A 17,018-nucleotide genomic window follows, 5' to 3' on the forward strand; every position below is an offset into this window, starting at 1 on the left:
TGATATTGCAAGAAGTTAGTCGGAATTAAATTTTCATCCCAAGCCATTGAGTCCCGAGTCCACGTTGTTCTATGTCCCTATATTATGACGAATATTGATTTCGGGAAATTTATTAATAGTGCTGATAATTATCGTTCGTCGTAGCGATATCTACATACGTATAGATTACGCATAATATTTCCCAAAGCATTTTGTAGAGTATGCATAGTTGCATAATGCCAGTATAGGGCCACGTGTGTCGCATTGGAATTAATTTGTAGGTATAACAATATGATGCAATAATTATAAAGATTACTATGATTATGCATTATGTAGAATGCATTATGATCCCGCCTTGATAATTGATAGTATATTCTGCTCTTCTAATTCCTAACTTTTTTTATTTTATTATTTTGTTGAAAGAGAAATTTTGTTGTTGTAGTATTTAGACGACCGAACAATAATATACAGGGTGTTGCAAAAAGGGTATTTTTTCGCGAATTTTGAAATTCTGATTTCAGTTTCGGGCTTAGATATACCATGCTGCACATGTAGGTTTCGGCTTAGTATACCCTTTTTGCAACACCCTGTATATTTCATTACTTATACTGAATAAGCTGCTGAAGATCTCGGGTTCGATTCCTGTCTGGGTAAATCTCATATATTCAGCTCTCTTGGATATGGTCGGTCTTATTTAATTGGTTCAACACTATCGTCTACTTCCTTGCTTTCTAGTAGTGTTCATCGTTCCTATTAGTTTATGAGAGTGATGGGACAGCAAGTGCTCCTGTTTACTTACTGGGCACTATAATCTGGGCAATATAGCGTTAAGTCCACCCTTTGTACTTTTATTTGTAATATTTGTACAATAAAGAGTTAAATAATAATAATATTAATCTGCTCCCGCGCAGATGGCTGAATTTTTGCTGAATTCAACCAAAAGGACATTGTTCTGGTGAAAATGGGCACCACTTCCTAACCGGATGGGTCCATATAATTAGCCATAAGTCTTTTTTTATCTGAGCTATACCTAGTGTTTAAAACATACTAACCTTGTTTACACACATTTTTATGAGTTTGACGCTACCTCCTGCTCACCATAAAACAACTTCCTTATTAATACATGAATCTATGAATGAATGAATATCATAGGAAGTAAATTTTAAATCCTCCTATAATGGCAATAATTCTATAGTATTGCGTTAGAATCAAGTTTACCGTAATGGCTTTTATATCTGTCATGTATAACTGATTATAGCTATTGCTATAAAATAACACATAATATAAATAAATAGTGTAAATTATGTGTCATACTCGAGCAAGGTGATTTAAATGTAACAATGTATAGAATAAGTTTATTTCTATGCGTGTGCGTATAATCCTCGATTCATTCAAACCAGAGGAAAAATAAGTAAAATCATGATTATGGTTATTATTAACAGATTATGTATCTGCTTACCATACATAGTAAAGAGTTATGTCACCCACTAAGTTTATATGAAGTTTTTTTTCACCCATTTTTATAAGATTTTTAAATAAGTCGTAGAATAGTCCCCTTCGGCATACTTACTTAACCTTATTCCCTTTTTTAATACCTGTATCCCCAATTGTTATGGTAAATGGACCATTGGCACATTGACCATGGAAAATAACGACATAAACATGGACCCTCCTGAGCAAATCGTCAACAATAAAAATACGTAGTAAACAGTTAAAATAGGGGATTGTAGACTTTTTTTATTAGATAGTGAACCTGGAGACAACTTACAAAGATCAACTTACGTAAGGTTCCCAGCCAAATTGATTCTTTCATTCACGCATTCAGTGATATTGATAACAAGTAAATAAGAATGTGTGCTTGAAGAATACAATTTATGTAACGATTAAACTCAAATAGACATCAATATAGTTTTCCGTTGCTTTACGTAACGTAACAACTACATTTTGGAAGTTAATATTTATGTAACAATAACTAATCCGATAACAATGCTAGAGTGGGGTCTTCAAATAACTGGAATTGTTGTGCAACATCGTGATAAAAGTCTCATTTAAAATAATGGACAACATTTCATTTTCTTTACCCTTTATTTTTATTAGCTATTCGGAAAGTTTATAGAAAATTAGTGGACCCGTATTTTTTTATTTTGTATATACATTAATTTTTGCATGTTATTATTTTTGTCTATTGCCTGAGTTTCGAAAAAAAACATAAATGACACTGACAAGTGACATTTCAACTTTGTTTACATGCCAACCAACAAATGGGTCATTTTCAAATGACATTGATATTTCTGATGATGGAAAGTAGGTACTTATCATGTAAAAAAATAAGCAGAAGCATTTTTTCAGCTGTGTAGGCGGTGGCATGCTCTGGGACATATTATATAGAGGTCATCTCTTAATAAAAAATAAAAAAAATAGTTACAAAGTGTCAGAACAGAATTAATGAAAATGACCCAAATAAACAACAACGTCACGATAAAACGTCAACGTCAATCAAAAATAAAAGTGACAGTTACTTTGTTTTTAAATCTATGGGCTTTAATCATCAAAATGCATCGCACCTGATGCTTGACGTCATCAGCACTTTTTTACTATTTTATGATTTTCTCGAAAATGATACATACAAAAAATACAAAATCATTTTTTTTGTGGCCTTTAGAGTTAAATCTTGAAATGGTTTTCGATTTATAGCAGCTTTAGTTTTTTGAAATGTTGTCCATTATAGCAGTACCTAGTCACTTACTACCTAAGCAGTAAGCAGCTATACTGGTTGAATTGAAATGTCTTGTAAGGATTACGATCCTACAATTGAATATTAAATTGATGAAATTATAAAATGGCCAGCATCCTAAATACTCTCTGAAGAAAGTACAACATTTTACTGTAAAATTTGACTCAGTTTCGCCAGCGGGCAGTGTGAAATAATGAGGCATAAAAAAGAGAATGAAAGTACTTTTTATTAACTTCAAAAGAAGGAAACTAAGTTACTTTCAGCTTTATCTTAATTATTCTTTAAAAATATACTGTCAGACACTGTTTAGACTCAAACTCTCAAACTCAAACTCAAATTTTTTTATTCATCGTACAAATATAAAATTTTCTGATGAACGTCAATTTTTACAAATTACTCTCCGTTCGGATAAGGGGGGGCTCTTTCTGTCTAAGGAGAAGAACGGAGGCAAGAAACTCCTGAGCCATCTTTTCAAAAAAAAAAAGACTTAAAACTAGTTGGTATACAATACATATAAGCTTAATAATTATTATTATAATAACATGAGCAGAGCTAACTACTTATCACAGCCATGCATTAACGTCCTCTAAGTAATCATCAATTTTATAATAAGCTTTTTTACTGAGTTTCTCTTTAATGTAACACTTAAACTTATTCTCTGGCATTTGAGCAACTTCTGCTGGAAGCTTATTATAAAATCTAATACAGTACCCTAAAAACGATTTATTAACTTTCGCCAGACGCATCGCTGGAAAAGCCAGCTTATGCTTGTTCCTAGTATTAATGTCATGATTACTGCCAATTGTATCAAAAGTTGAAATATTCTTTCGTACATACATTAAATTGGAAAAAATGAACTGACATGGAACTGTAAGGATGTTAATTTCTTTAAATAGTTCTCTCAATGAATCCCTGGAACCAAGTTTGTATATAGAGCGGATTGCTCTTTTCTGTAATACAAATATAGTTTCAATATCAGCTGCTCTACCCCAAAGCAAAATGCCATACGATAATAAGCTGTGGAAATAACTAAAGTAAACTAATCTGGCGGTTTCAACGTCGGTCAGCTGTCTAATTTTCCGTACAGCAAAAGCTGCGGAGCTCAACCTTCCAGACAATTTTTCAATGTGAGGTCCCCACTGTAACTTTGAATCTATAGTCATCCCAAGAAAGACAGTATCATTAACTAGGTCCAATTTATTCCCATCTAGAATAATGTTAGTATCGCATTGTCTAACATTCGGCAGTGTAAATTTAATACATTTCGTTTTCTTAGAATTCAATAGAAGATTAAGACAAGAGAGAAGATTAAGATACCTACATAGCTGTTTTTGAAAGGACACAATAAGCTCCAATATCTCCATAGTCGGTTAGATCGTAACCAGGGAAAGCTTGATCAATTATACGTCATCTCCATATTAAATGATTGTGTGTCAAAAGTCTAGCAATAATCCCTTGTTGCGCTCTAACCCACTATGGCGAAATTGGCACTAAATGTTTTTTTGTTGTGTTGATGAAAGTACTCAAATACCTACAATTTTAATCCAAAAAAAGAAAGAAAATTTGGTCTACAACAGTATGTGCAGCATTGGACGATTAGTATTAGCTGCAGTCCACGGGGCACGGGCCCTTTATCAACGTCAATAAACTCGTCCAATGCATCGGGAGATCCATTTGGTGAATAAAGATATATTATGTACTAGCTGTTCCCGCGCGCTTCGCTTCGCCTTAAAAAGTTTTCCCGTGGGAATTCCGGGATAAAAAGTAGCCTATGTTCTTTCCCAGGGTCTAGAACATATGTATACCAAATTTCATTCAAATCCGTTCAGTAGTTTTGGCGTGAAAGAGTAACAGACAGACAGACATACAGACAGACAGACACAGTTACTTTCGCATTTATAATATTAGTAAGGATAGATAGACCTTGATCTACGGCAATAACGGACTTCTGCAGCGGGGTCATGTTTTAACAACTTGCAATGCAAAGCAAGTATTTTTACTAGTGACACTCCTATAAAGAAACGTCGTGATATCGTGAAAAGGTGATTCAGTTGAGTCCCCTTCTCGGCTTATCGCAAGTTACTTACCGAGACATAAGATAAGTCGACTCTCAAGGGTCTATAGATAGTCAAAGATGAAAACTTTCTTAAACTTTACGAGGGCAAGTGCTTGCAAATTCCATTTCAGTCGCACAAAGAACTGAAATCTAAGGCTGACTCGTGTGACTTGAACTTTGTAAGTACGGAACGGTATTAAAGAGGTGTATTTGCTTTGAATTTAAATGCTGCTGTTAAATATTCCGCGCAATAATGAAATTTAAGGCTAAACGAAAGAACTTAAGTAAATGTATTTAGATGACTTCGAAGTTTCAGATATTATGTAGGTATTAAAGTTTTACACTTAGATTTACAAAAATGATATAATTGTATTGATAAATACAAATACTATATATGTATAATAGTAAGATCAGTTGGAAGCATAAGAACACTGGTGGAAGTGAAACTGGAAATATACTAATCATAAATCGTACCTACTATTATAGTTTGTAATTTTGATCTCTTCTTTATCTTCCCTGTAAGTTCCTTTTACCTACCCACCTAGTCAAATAATATAATATAAGTACATCTCATATTTTCAGTCCATTTCATGAATCGTAGATTCAAGAAATTTACAAATTGTAGCTCTATCTAGCGACACTTTCATGAAACTCGTTGGATGTGACCATCCACAGAAACATGATTTGATATAAGGAAAGTTACCTCTAGTATGTCATATTAAGTTACCTGGCAAGTACAAGAGATGGCGCTAGTAATACTTTATGACCTGCTAGCTTTTGCCCGCGGCTTCGCATGCAAAATTTGTAGTGTTAATACAAAGTCCTTTCCCTATGCTATGCAGATATCCTGCTATCTTCGGAATACTTAAATTAATATTTTATACTCACTACATTTTTGTACATGTTATTGTTATTATACACATAAACCTTCCTATTAAGCGCTTAAATACCTTAGATTAGAATCAGTCGCTAACTTATCGAGAGGGCGACGAAGACACATCAATATTTTAAAAATCTACTGTCACGAAGTGTATGTTGTGTTTATAAAATGATATGTATTTAATTCTATGGTATTTAATACATTACGAGTTTTACGATATACAGCGACGAGAAGGCAGACGATTAAATTCTTACATCTTACTTTAGTTAAGTTGAAAAAAAGTTTACCAAAATATCTTGTAGACAAAATATGAATTTTAAATTGGCCTCATGCAAAAAGAAGTGGAGTTCATCACTTCACTTTCAGCCTTATTTGAAGTGAAAATGTCAAAGTTTAACGATAGACTGGGAGCTAAAAAGAAAGAAGCTTATGGGTACGCTTGACATTTCGCCAATGCATGGGGTATTTATTTTGTGTTGCATTTCAAGCTTTAAATTTTTTACGATGCCAGTTTATGCCTTACATTTAATACACTCATAAACCTACCAATGTTTTATGGGATGGGTATCAGTAAAAATAATATCTATAGGTACCTATAAGATAGACATCTTATAAGTACCGATATATTAGATCTCATCATTTAGTTAATCCTTACATTTATTAGGTAAAATGAAATAAATAAACTGGAAAATATGTAAGAAATCCTGAATAATGATTTAAATTACACTTTATTTGCACCAAGAACAAAAATTACAAAAACAAAAATAAAAAAATAAAACAGCTCAAACCGGCGGCGGCGGCCTTATAGCTTAAAATAGCAATCTCTACCAGACAACCTTTGCATGGAAGAGAGTGAGTTTATATACGATTGTAAGGTAGTTGATGATTTCATAGATATATTTGACAGAGATATTGTATACGAGTTAATAACCTATTAATAACGCTATCATATTTCTTATGAAACGTATTCAATATGAATATTGAGAAATATGATAATACCTACCCATTCAACTTAGATAAGTATGTACCTATACTGGTACTAGTAAGTATATTCATTATGCCTAGGACTTTCTTTAGCTGTGGTATAGAGGCGATTAGATAGATGCCATGCCTGTGTTTCCCACAGAAAATAACTTAATTTCCATTTAACCATTGCGTATTGCGTAGTCAGCATGAATTAAATAATCAATAACAGTAGCAAGCACTTTTCCCATAAAAATATAAATTACTTACCTATTTGAAGTAGGTACCATCTAGATCTTTTTCAGTGTTATACATAGATAAAGCTTGTCGACAACAACTTATTTTGTAGTACGGATTACGGATTATTTCGCCTAACCAGGTCAGTTTTCCGAGTTTTCCTACATTAACTTTTCAACTTTTGAATCTGTAAAACCTAGGAATAATCCTTTTAATGAAATACCCTAAAGGGAAACAGTTTTAGAAACTTATCTGGGGGCACGGCAGTGCCCCCACCAAGTAAATATAGGCGCACGGTAGTGCCCCTGCCAAATCAAGCAAAAATTCCCGTCATGCTAATTAAATCCGCAAAGGATGGATTACCTACCTACGGACAAAGCACATCAGGCTACCAGTGCTACCACTTATAGTCAAATTTTCTTAATATACAATGAACTTTGTGTATTGGAAACTAAGGTTGAAATTTAATTAGGGAAATTTGATGCAGTACGAAGTATCAAAGTTACGTTCATTCATTACGTAGGCAAAAATAAAGATTCTTGATTCTTTCTTACCTCAAGTTTGCGATTTATATAGGTAGGTACCTACCAAACTAAGTTAACGCACCTACGTACCTAGAAGGTACTGATCGTTTTGGATGTTGGTGCGGTGACAAACTAATCTGAAGAAATATTGCACCAACTTCAAAAAACAAAAAAAAGTATCTGCTTAGGTATATTTGTACTGTCACATTGAATTGGTCTAAACATTAAATTATTTCTTAGGTACTTTTTAGTGGTTTTTAATTTTTTTAAATTATTATTATTTTATTTTATTATTTTCAGTTTAGTTGCAATTATTGTCAATCAATGTAAGGTGCCAATGATACCAATACGTCCTACTAGTCAATACGAATCATTTAAGCCTAAACATGAGGTAGTTGCTTTATATCGTTGAGGAGTTCCCTTGGCTGCCTTCCGTTTCCATCATCAGATCAGCTCAAGATCACCATCATTTTTTTGGTATATAGAAATATATTTACGTTCTAAATTTCATAAGATCGGTTAATAGGTGGCCAAAATGGAAATTAACACCCTATTTTTACCCCTTTTCCCACCCTAGGGGGTGGAATAAAATTTTGAAAAAAAATGGGACCACCACTGAGGTTAACCCAATACATCGAAAAAAGAATTATCCAAATCGGTCCATAAATGGCGGAGTTATCGATGAACATACATAAAAAAAAACATAAAGACGAATTGAGAACCTCCTCCTTTTTTCGAAGTCGGTTAAAAAGAAATGAGATCCCATCAAAAACAATACTTGTCAAAAAAACCAAGTCTCGTAACTCAGTTGTTCTACGGTAAAAAGTTGTGAGATCCATGTGAGTGGATGAATATCAAAACTGCCATAAATGTCCACCTACCCAAAAAAAATACTTTTTGATTTGGTCGTGTTCTCCGTTAAAATGTCAATTTGCCTATTCCCATTTCGATCCGATTCAAAATCCAATAAATGCAAGGCATTCATGAGAAAAAAGCTGTTAAAAAGTAAGTTTTTTTCAAATCCTATTAAGTCTCACCTTTTCGCATTTTAAATACTAACAAGTCCATTGCGGCCAATCACAGAGCGTAATTTTTTCAACATGGCGTCTGTCTTGCTGGGAATTTCGAGGTTGTGGTTTGCGCTCATAGTGTTTTTTTTTAACTAAAATGAATGAAAATGTGGATCACATTGTTATTGTTGAGCTCGCAATAGAAACAGGTTCAACACTATAGTGAAGAAAGCATGGAAAGCTATGGCGAAGTAAGTTTAAAACCCCTTTTATTTCCAACCCACGTAGCATTTTCGTAGTAAACACAGGGCATTAGAATAGAATAGAATAGAATAGAATAGAATAGAATATAGAATAGATTATCGGGTAGAATATACAGTAGGTACCTATATTTTGCCCAGGTTTTATTTTTTTCTACCTCAATTACCTATATACCTTCTATTTTGTATAACTTTTGAAGGGCCAGTTGATTTTGAAAATAAAAACAAAAAAAAATATTAATCGGTATTTTTCAAACAACTATAAGTCCTTAAGATTCTTATCATTTCAGCATAAGTCCTGTATGGGCATATCAAACTGCTATAAGTCCAAACAGTTTTTTAACTTTTCCGCATTTCTATGAGTGTTATAATGGATTTGTTTATTAAAATACATTATTAAGGTCACAAGTCAACTGATTAAATCACGGGGCAAGTTCTATGACCATTAAATAATAGAGAAAACAAAAACGTCAATTTCCCAAATTTTGCGTGGAGGTGACATATGGCAATTTGATATTCATCCACTTATGTAATACCAAGTCTTATCCACGCACGCATCTCAATCTTAAAAATATTTAATGTTTGATATAAATATACTAACGGTCTTATTCATAAAAAAACCTTAAAGTAGGTTTACTGAGCTCAATAGTTACGGAACACTTTAAGCCTATTTGAGGTTTCATAAAAATCTCTATTCATAATCGTTCCGTAAACCTTCACTAACTATAGTGATGCTAATAGATTTCACAGACCAAACATTTTGACATTTACCCTATTTACCTATTAAGTTGCCGGTCTGACGAAACCATAAACAAAAATAGCGAAAACTTTCATTCATTTATCAATCTCTATTATCTATGTTAGCCACGGCGTGGCACTTAAAAAAGTTTACGTTGGCTTAAAGGCGCAGTGGCCAAGCCAAAACCCACAAAAAAAATAATTAAATTTTTACGTTACCATGGCAACTTATTTTCAGCAAATATTAACTCACAACAAATGTCAAATCGTCAATAAAGCAGAACAGCTGTTGACCGGCGGCCATGTTTTTGTACAATAGGAGGTTTACGGAAGGTGTATAGTAGGGTCCAGCCAACTTTAGCATATCAAGGTTTTACGAATCAGTTGGAGAGTTCTTTAGCGCTATTGATCGTTTATGAATAAAGTTTTTTTGACATTTGCTTATAGCAGGCCTATAGGTCTCCCGTAACTTTTTATGAATAAGACCGTAAGACTTGGTATTACATGGATCTCACAACTTTTTACCGTAGAACAACTGAGTTACGAGACTTGGTTTTTTGACATTAGTTTATTTAGGATTATTTACCCAGTTTCTTAGCTTATACCCTGTAAATGACAGGGCCATCGAAATCACCGCCTGAAGACTACTACGTCCCGAACATGTTACAGCTCCAATCTTACCTATGATAATCGTAATTATACTGCCTGCCAAGTGTGGAGATTATGACATAAGCTCCGGAGTTGGAGGCTTAACACCTACATTGTAATAATAACGGTTTGTTAATGACTGCAACATAATAATAATTATTACGAGTATGTTTATTTTGATAGAAATGACACAGCTGTAAAATGTTGTGTAGAACAGATACCTATTTACCATTAATGCTGAGTTGCAAAAAGGAACTCGCCTAGTATCGGCATTAAATCTATGTTTGTCTGTCTCTGTCAGTATACTGTCAGAGCAACGCAGCAATACATTTAATATCGATCTTAGCTTAAAGTATCTGCAACTGAGCAAAAATTACATATTTGCACGGGTTTTAAATGACAGAAAATCTGAAAATATATGGAAATAGCTGAACGCAAGCATCATAGTCCCATATAAGAAGACAAACTCCCTGACCAACGAAGTAGAACATTTAAACTCTTCATAAATTCACAATAACTACAATATAATCTAACTTAATATTATAAATGCGAAAGTAACTGTGTCTGTCTGTCTGTTACTCTTTCACGCCAAAACTACTGAACGGATTTGAATGAAATTTGGTATACATATGGTCTAGACCCTGAGAAAGAACATAGGCTTTTTATCCCGGAATTCCCACGGGAAAACTTATTAAGGCGATGCGAAGCTCGCGGGAACAGCTATTCATAATAAATACAAGAGTTTATATTAACTTCCCTACACTCCAAAACAAAATTAGGTGTACTTAAAGAATTAAAAACTTCAAATATTATCTGCAATTTACAAACAGTAGCTAGTCTTATCAGCTTTTAAAGGAATACCTGATATTCTTTGTTACTACGCAATTGATCCCTAATATTCTTATTTCGACTGTTTGATTTGACACATCAAATTGATTATAGTGCCACAATCTTATCTGTTCCGGTGGCGACATCGCTGTGATCGAATCCAGTGTTGCTTTCGATTAAATTTTGCCTATTTCTGGTTAAACGATAATGCATTTCTGCTATTACCTATTGTAATAATTAGGTACATTCATAAGTATAGTACTATAGATAAATCAAAATATAGGGTCGATAGTAAATGAAAGTGGATATAATATATCAAACGACATTTGTTTCAGTGTAGTTCTGATTATGTTCTGCTTCTGATATAGGAGATTAAATCTAGATTACAATGGTATAGGTAATATATGTGGGTCGTGGGAATAACGAGATAGATAGACTTAAAAAAAACAATTAATTAAGTATTATTATTAATATTATTTTTGAACACTTTATTTTACATTTTCTAAAGTAACAAGAAACAAGAGCATACAATTAAAATAAATTCAGACAGTGTGCAAAGGCTAATACATCATCATCATCATCATCTAGACCCATCACGTCCCCACTGCTGGGGCACGGGTCTCCTTCCAAAGGCTAATTGCCAAAAAGCAATTTCTTTCAGGCAACTCTTGATTGGTTGGGAAAACAATGACATGTCATAAATCATAATTATTTTGTCTAAAATCGCCGCAGGTGCGCGAAATTCTTCTTGGTATACTGCCTAAGATTTAAAGTATCATGTCATGTCATAACACCTGTAATCAAAGAAAAATAAAGATTATATACTTTTCATCACGAGTATCATCACGACTCATCCCGTCCCCACTGCTGGGGCACGGGCCTCTCTGGAAAATATTACATAAAATTACATGGAGTATATGGGTAAAATTATTCGTCATATTTGGCAACACTAACCTGTAGCCGCTGCAACTCGTTCTTCCAATTTTTCAAACGGAATTAAAGGCGCCTGAATACGTTATTCTTCCTGCATAAAAGCCAATATATATAGTACTACTTTTCTTGCATTGCATTACAGCGCTTTTGGCAGTATTTCACCCAGAAAATCACAAAACAAATTAAATAACAACAATTGAAATTGACAACTCAAATAACGCACAGAGTATGAAATGACGTTTGACAATGACGTCTCGTTAGTTGCACATTTTGACCACCGGAACAGATAAGATTGTGGCACTATTAAAATCCAAATTTGGCCGGTCCCCGTCTGGCTGGGCTCCTTTCTGTTTGACGGACGCCAGTGCGCATGCGCGGACAGCCAATAGGGATGCGATTGATTTCGCTACCGAGCGAAACTTTTACATGAGCTTTTAGACGTTTTGCGTTGATTATGTTTTCTTCATAAAAAGTATACAATATTTAATTTTCGATTGCTTTAAAATACAAGGAAGACAGACCCGACCACCATTATTATGGGATACATACCTGAAATTATTAAATGAAATCTCTGAGTAGATACGACATGAAGTAACATAGAGGTGATATAAAATATATACTTACTTAATTAGAATATATGAACTTAAACTTACCTTTTTATTTTAAGTAGAGCCCTTGATTAGGTTTCATCGCTCTAAGTATAGAGCAGCCCAATAAAAGGAACAGTTTTCTACACAGAATAAAAACGTTCGTGCAATAAACCGCTACTGTTCCCACCCCTATTTCAGTCACGACGAAGCGGCCGCGGGCTCGAGAGGTCGCCTCGCTCGGAAACCGCCCACCAATGTTCCGCATACACTTGGAACAAAAAAATATACTCACTTAACAATCAAAAAATGCCTCAAAATACTATACGAAACCAAAATAGTGATTAGAACGCGAGATATCAACACAGAATTTACAGTACGGGTAGTTTTAACACATGTGGCTCGGCGAGATAAGATTCAACTTCGCTTGGCATCAGCCAGGATAGTTTTGTACAAGCTCAAAGCGCTAGGGGAATGACACGGTAAGTCAAATGGCATAAAACTGTTTGTTTTGTTTTTTTACGTGCTTTTGTCTTATTTTTATTCTTACAAACCCTTTGTTGTTCGGTGGATCAATACGTTTTGGCTTGCACGGAATGTTAGCTTTATTCTTTTTCAGGATCAAAATATTTTTATAGATTATTTAATGAATGTTTAATATAGCTTTTGTTTGTGAAATTAATTACATATGAGCGTAAATGTATGAAATGTGTATATGTAGGTAAATTTGGAATACATTGACCTAAAATAAACTCACCAAGTTATGTTAAATTGACTGCAGTGAAATCGCGTGATCTCCTGAACTAAAGAATGAACCCACGGGATTTGAAACCTTTAAATACGCTATTAAAATTATGAGAATCTGCAAATTGTTTATGGTTTTATTATATGCCTGTGCATTGTATTTATTGGGTACAATAAAAATGAAGTCTCACAAAGGGAAATCGTGAATTGCCGCGTTTAATTTCAGTAATTCCTCATACACATAATTTGAAGCACAAAAGAATCGAGGTAAAATTTAATTTTGTAAGAGACATAATATCTCAGGTGCTTTGCCTTTACAGATTTGCCTCTGGGAATTATGTGATAAAAGTATTAATAATTATTACTTACATGGGATTCTGATTAACAACTGAGTTTCCACATTGCGTGATAGAGTATCAGTCACACATACACAACTGACGATCGAAGGGTGTAGTGGTTAGTGACCCTGATTGCTATGCCGATGTTCCCGGGTTCGATTAGATATGTGTACGGGTCATGGATGTTTATGTATAAAATAATTATGTATCTGTCTATGTCATATCAGCTGTCCGATACCCATATTACAGGCTCTGTCTACTTTGGGATCGAATAGCCGTATAAGATATATAAAAAAAAACTTTCTTCATTATATGTTAGAATTAGTACGACATGCGATAGTAACAATGTATTATCATCTGTGATAACAAGTAGGAACGATTTATTGGAAGTAGATGAAACATTATGCTTAGCGAGTGTCCATGGTCTTAAAGTGCACGATCATTAGTACCTTATAAATAAACCTTATTCATTCGGTCACTTCATTCGTTGATTAGATTATGTTGTCATTTTATCATATTATGGCAAAAAAGCATAGACATGTCCCTGCAAGCAAGACACTATCATATACTTTTTTTTTTTTAATTGTTACCCCAAAATCCCCACATAATACGTAAACTATACAATTTAATGTATTATCGTTAAAATTAAGTAGTTTTATTAAATTGAAATTTAAAATTGTTTAAAGACACTTTTGCGAAGTAAAAAATTGGCAAAGTACCAAATGGCATGGGTTGTTGGATCGTATTGAGGGCAATGGGAGTCGGAAAGTAATATAAAGCTTCTTAAGATGTTTTATACAACTTGTTCCAATAATTAATAAGTTACTTATAACATTAGTCTACATAGAATTAGATAAAAATTTTGTGCAAGGGATACAAACGCTTCAAAAGTTGGTGTATCTCACAGGGGTATAATCGTGACAGTTCTGACATTGCGAAAAAGAGACGCTTAGCTACATTAAGCGTAAGAAAGAAACGTTAAGCTGTAAATGTTTTTTGTCCTTTTTGCTGAGGCGCCTGTTTACGTCAGTTCTCTGTGCCAAACAATGAAACAAATGAAAAATCTTTGCCAAACAAAGGCTGACAGTTACAACAAAATTTTCTAAATGCTATTTATTTTTGATTTGCTAGTGATTTGTGGGTGTTTATTAAGTTTATTAGACTATTATCATCACTTAACGAGTGTGTGACATGGGTGGGTGGATCTTGTTCGGTTGTACAGAGCATATTGAACGAAAACACGATGGAATGATGGATGAGATATATTTTCACATGTAAGTAGATACTATCAAGTTTAACAAGCTTACATTCATCATAGTACTATCTATTGGCTCGATTATAATATAAAACGATACTAATTTTAATACTGTAAGGTCTTTTAGTATCAGTTTTAAGTAAAAATTACGAGGTACCATATCATAACAAATCACATGGGGTTGCAAGTTATTGAAAATTTATTTTACCCACAAATATTATAGTATGCAAAGAAAATACTAGAAATTGTAACGGACTCGGGTTGGGTTTACAAATGGGGCGCACGAATTCGGTTTTTGTGAAGATTGTATTTTGTAGAAGTCATTCTCCTCTTTCAAATGAGGTGCCTCTCATTGTGAGGAAACGTTCGTTTCTTTTTTTTTCTTCCATGTGTGATTTCTTCTGTATAATATAAAGTTTATTGTATTGATACGAAATACGTGTTTCCTTTAAAAAAAACCCCATCACATATTTGGCCCACGATTATAATGCTCATGCTCATCCATTTATCTCTTTCATAGGTTTCCGACAGAAAAAAAAAATATCAAGAAAATGGATAGACATTACCGGTCGCACAAATTGGGAACCAAGGAAACATACAAAAATTGTGTTCGGCACATTTTGAAGAGGATTGTTTCGATTGGACGAAGACAATGAATTATACAATCCACTCAGTTTGTGTATATTAAATAATTATATTGAAATCAAATAAGTATGAGTAAAGTTTTTTTTCTTATATCGTCGGTTGACAGGAAAAACTCACTAAGGCTGATTTTTCAATATTCAGATAAATGTTATCTGGGTAATACAAACATTGAGAAACATTGAGACGCAACAGCATCAAAATTATTTCCCAGCAAAACTTTTGTCTGGCTATTGAAAAATTAGCCTTTAGTGTCTTTTTCCTATCAACCGACGATATACTCAAGTTTTGTTTTTGTAATTATGATAAGTTAAATTTCCCCATATTTAGGTTTTATTTTTTTGTCGGCAACATCTATGGTTTGAGTGAGAAAGAGAATAGTGCACACGGCGATTGCGAATCTATTTGTAGTTGATCTGAGGTGTATCTAGAAAGTATCGCACCACCCTAAAACGAATGTCAAACCGAAATTCTTTTGAATTGTAAGCACCTAAACTTTATGAGTTAGTTACCACATAAAGTACCTGTAGACTTGTACCTACTATACATAAGCGATCGCGTGTGCTTAAATTTCAATATTAATTTTACAGTTCAACAGCATTTCGAACCTATTTTATGGTTGTAAGACGTTCCGTGCCACGGACTTAATGGATTCTAAAATAACCAAAAGTTGTAATGTAGGTATGTATGTAGAGGTTTTATTAACTTGACTTAATAAAATAATAAGTATGAAGTCAACACTAACGAATTGAAATTAAAACGGTTTGACAGTGAACAAAATGCGTTCAGTTTTTTTTTTGTATGTGATACTCCATCTTGTGCGTATATTGTTAATCTAAGGTTTTATCAAAATGACGCTCTACGACACAACAATTTAATTTTTTCCTAATCATATAGGTATTACTTACGAAAGTACAAAAACCTGGCTGACACCGTAAATTTTCTGATGTGTGAAATGTAGTGCATTTATTAGGTTCAACCCAACTTGTCCATTAATTGGTCGTCTACATTCTTTGAGCACGGGAAATTTACTCAGGTCCCATTAACCTTACTTTTCATTCATGCTGGAATCTTGGCTGAATCAGCACTGTATCACGTCGGCACGTAGTTGACATTTCTTCTCATATCGATCTAGGAACGGGCTTATTTTTTTGAAAACTTTACTACCTATCGTCACGTTTCTTTCTCAACCCCCCTTGACCTCTACTTTGATTGTAAATGCCTATATCTCTAGGTATAGAAAGTTTCTTCATTTCTTCTTGTCGGTAATCTTGATGTGAACCAGTAATTTGGACCATCAGTACCGCAGTCACGTTTTGACCTAACGTTGGTAGCTTGGAAGTGTATAAAAGTATACGAAAAAAGGTACAGAGGAAAGGTTGTGATGTTCTAGGATATTGATGAGTTTGAATCCGGGAGTAATAATATCATCTAATTGTTTTGTTCAGAATTATTAGACATCATTGTATTCATCTTATTCTACATTTGTAGTATGTGTTACTGTTACTTAATTTATAACACAAACATTCAGACGCTACAGCGCAGCGCAGCATCAAAACTATTTGCCGTGAAATCCACCATAAAATGAAATGAGTAAATTTATATAATACAATATACTTATGTATATACCTATGTATATTGTAGGTGTTATATAAAAAGGAC

General features: G+C 33.7%; 1 protein-coding gene across 3 annotated transcripts in view; it reads left to right on the forward strand.

Moving 5' to 3' along the window:
• Nucleotides 1-12,574: 12,574 nt before the first annotated feature.
• LOC119691084 overlaps nt 12,575-17,018 on the forward strand; it is a 32,860-nt gene continuing 28,416 nt past the window's right edge. For all 3 annotated transcript variants that reach the window (XR_005253831.2, XM_038107614.2, XM_048623163.1), the window contains exon 1: nt 12,575-12,859. The gene's annotated coding sequence lies outside the window, so the exon portion shown is untranslated. The remainder of the gene's footprint in view (nt 12,860-17,018) is intronic.

The sequence above is a fragment of the Plutella xylostella genome, chromosome 9 (assembly GCF_932276165.1).
Source record: "Plutella xylostella chromosome 9, ilPluXylo3.1, whole genome shotgun sequence".
Classification (NCBI taxonomy): domain Eukaryota; kingdom Metazoa; phylum Arthropoda; class Insecta; order Lepidoptera; family Plutellidae; genus Plutella; species Plutella xylostella.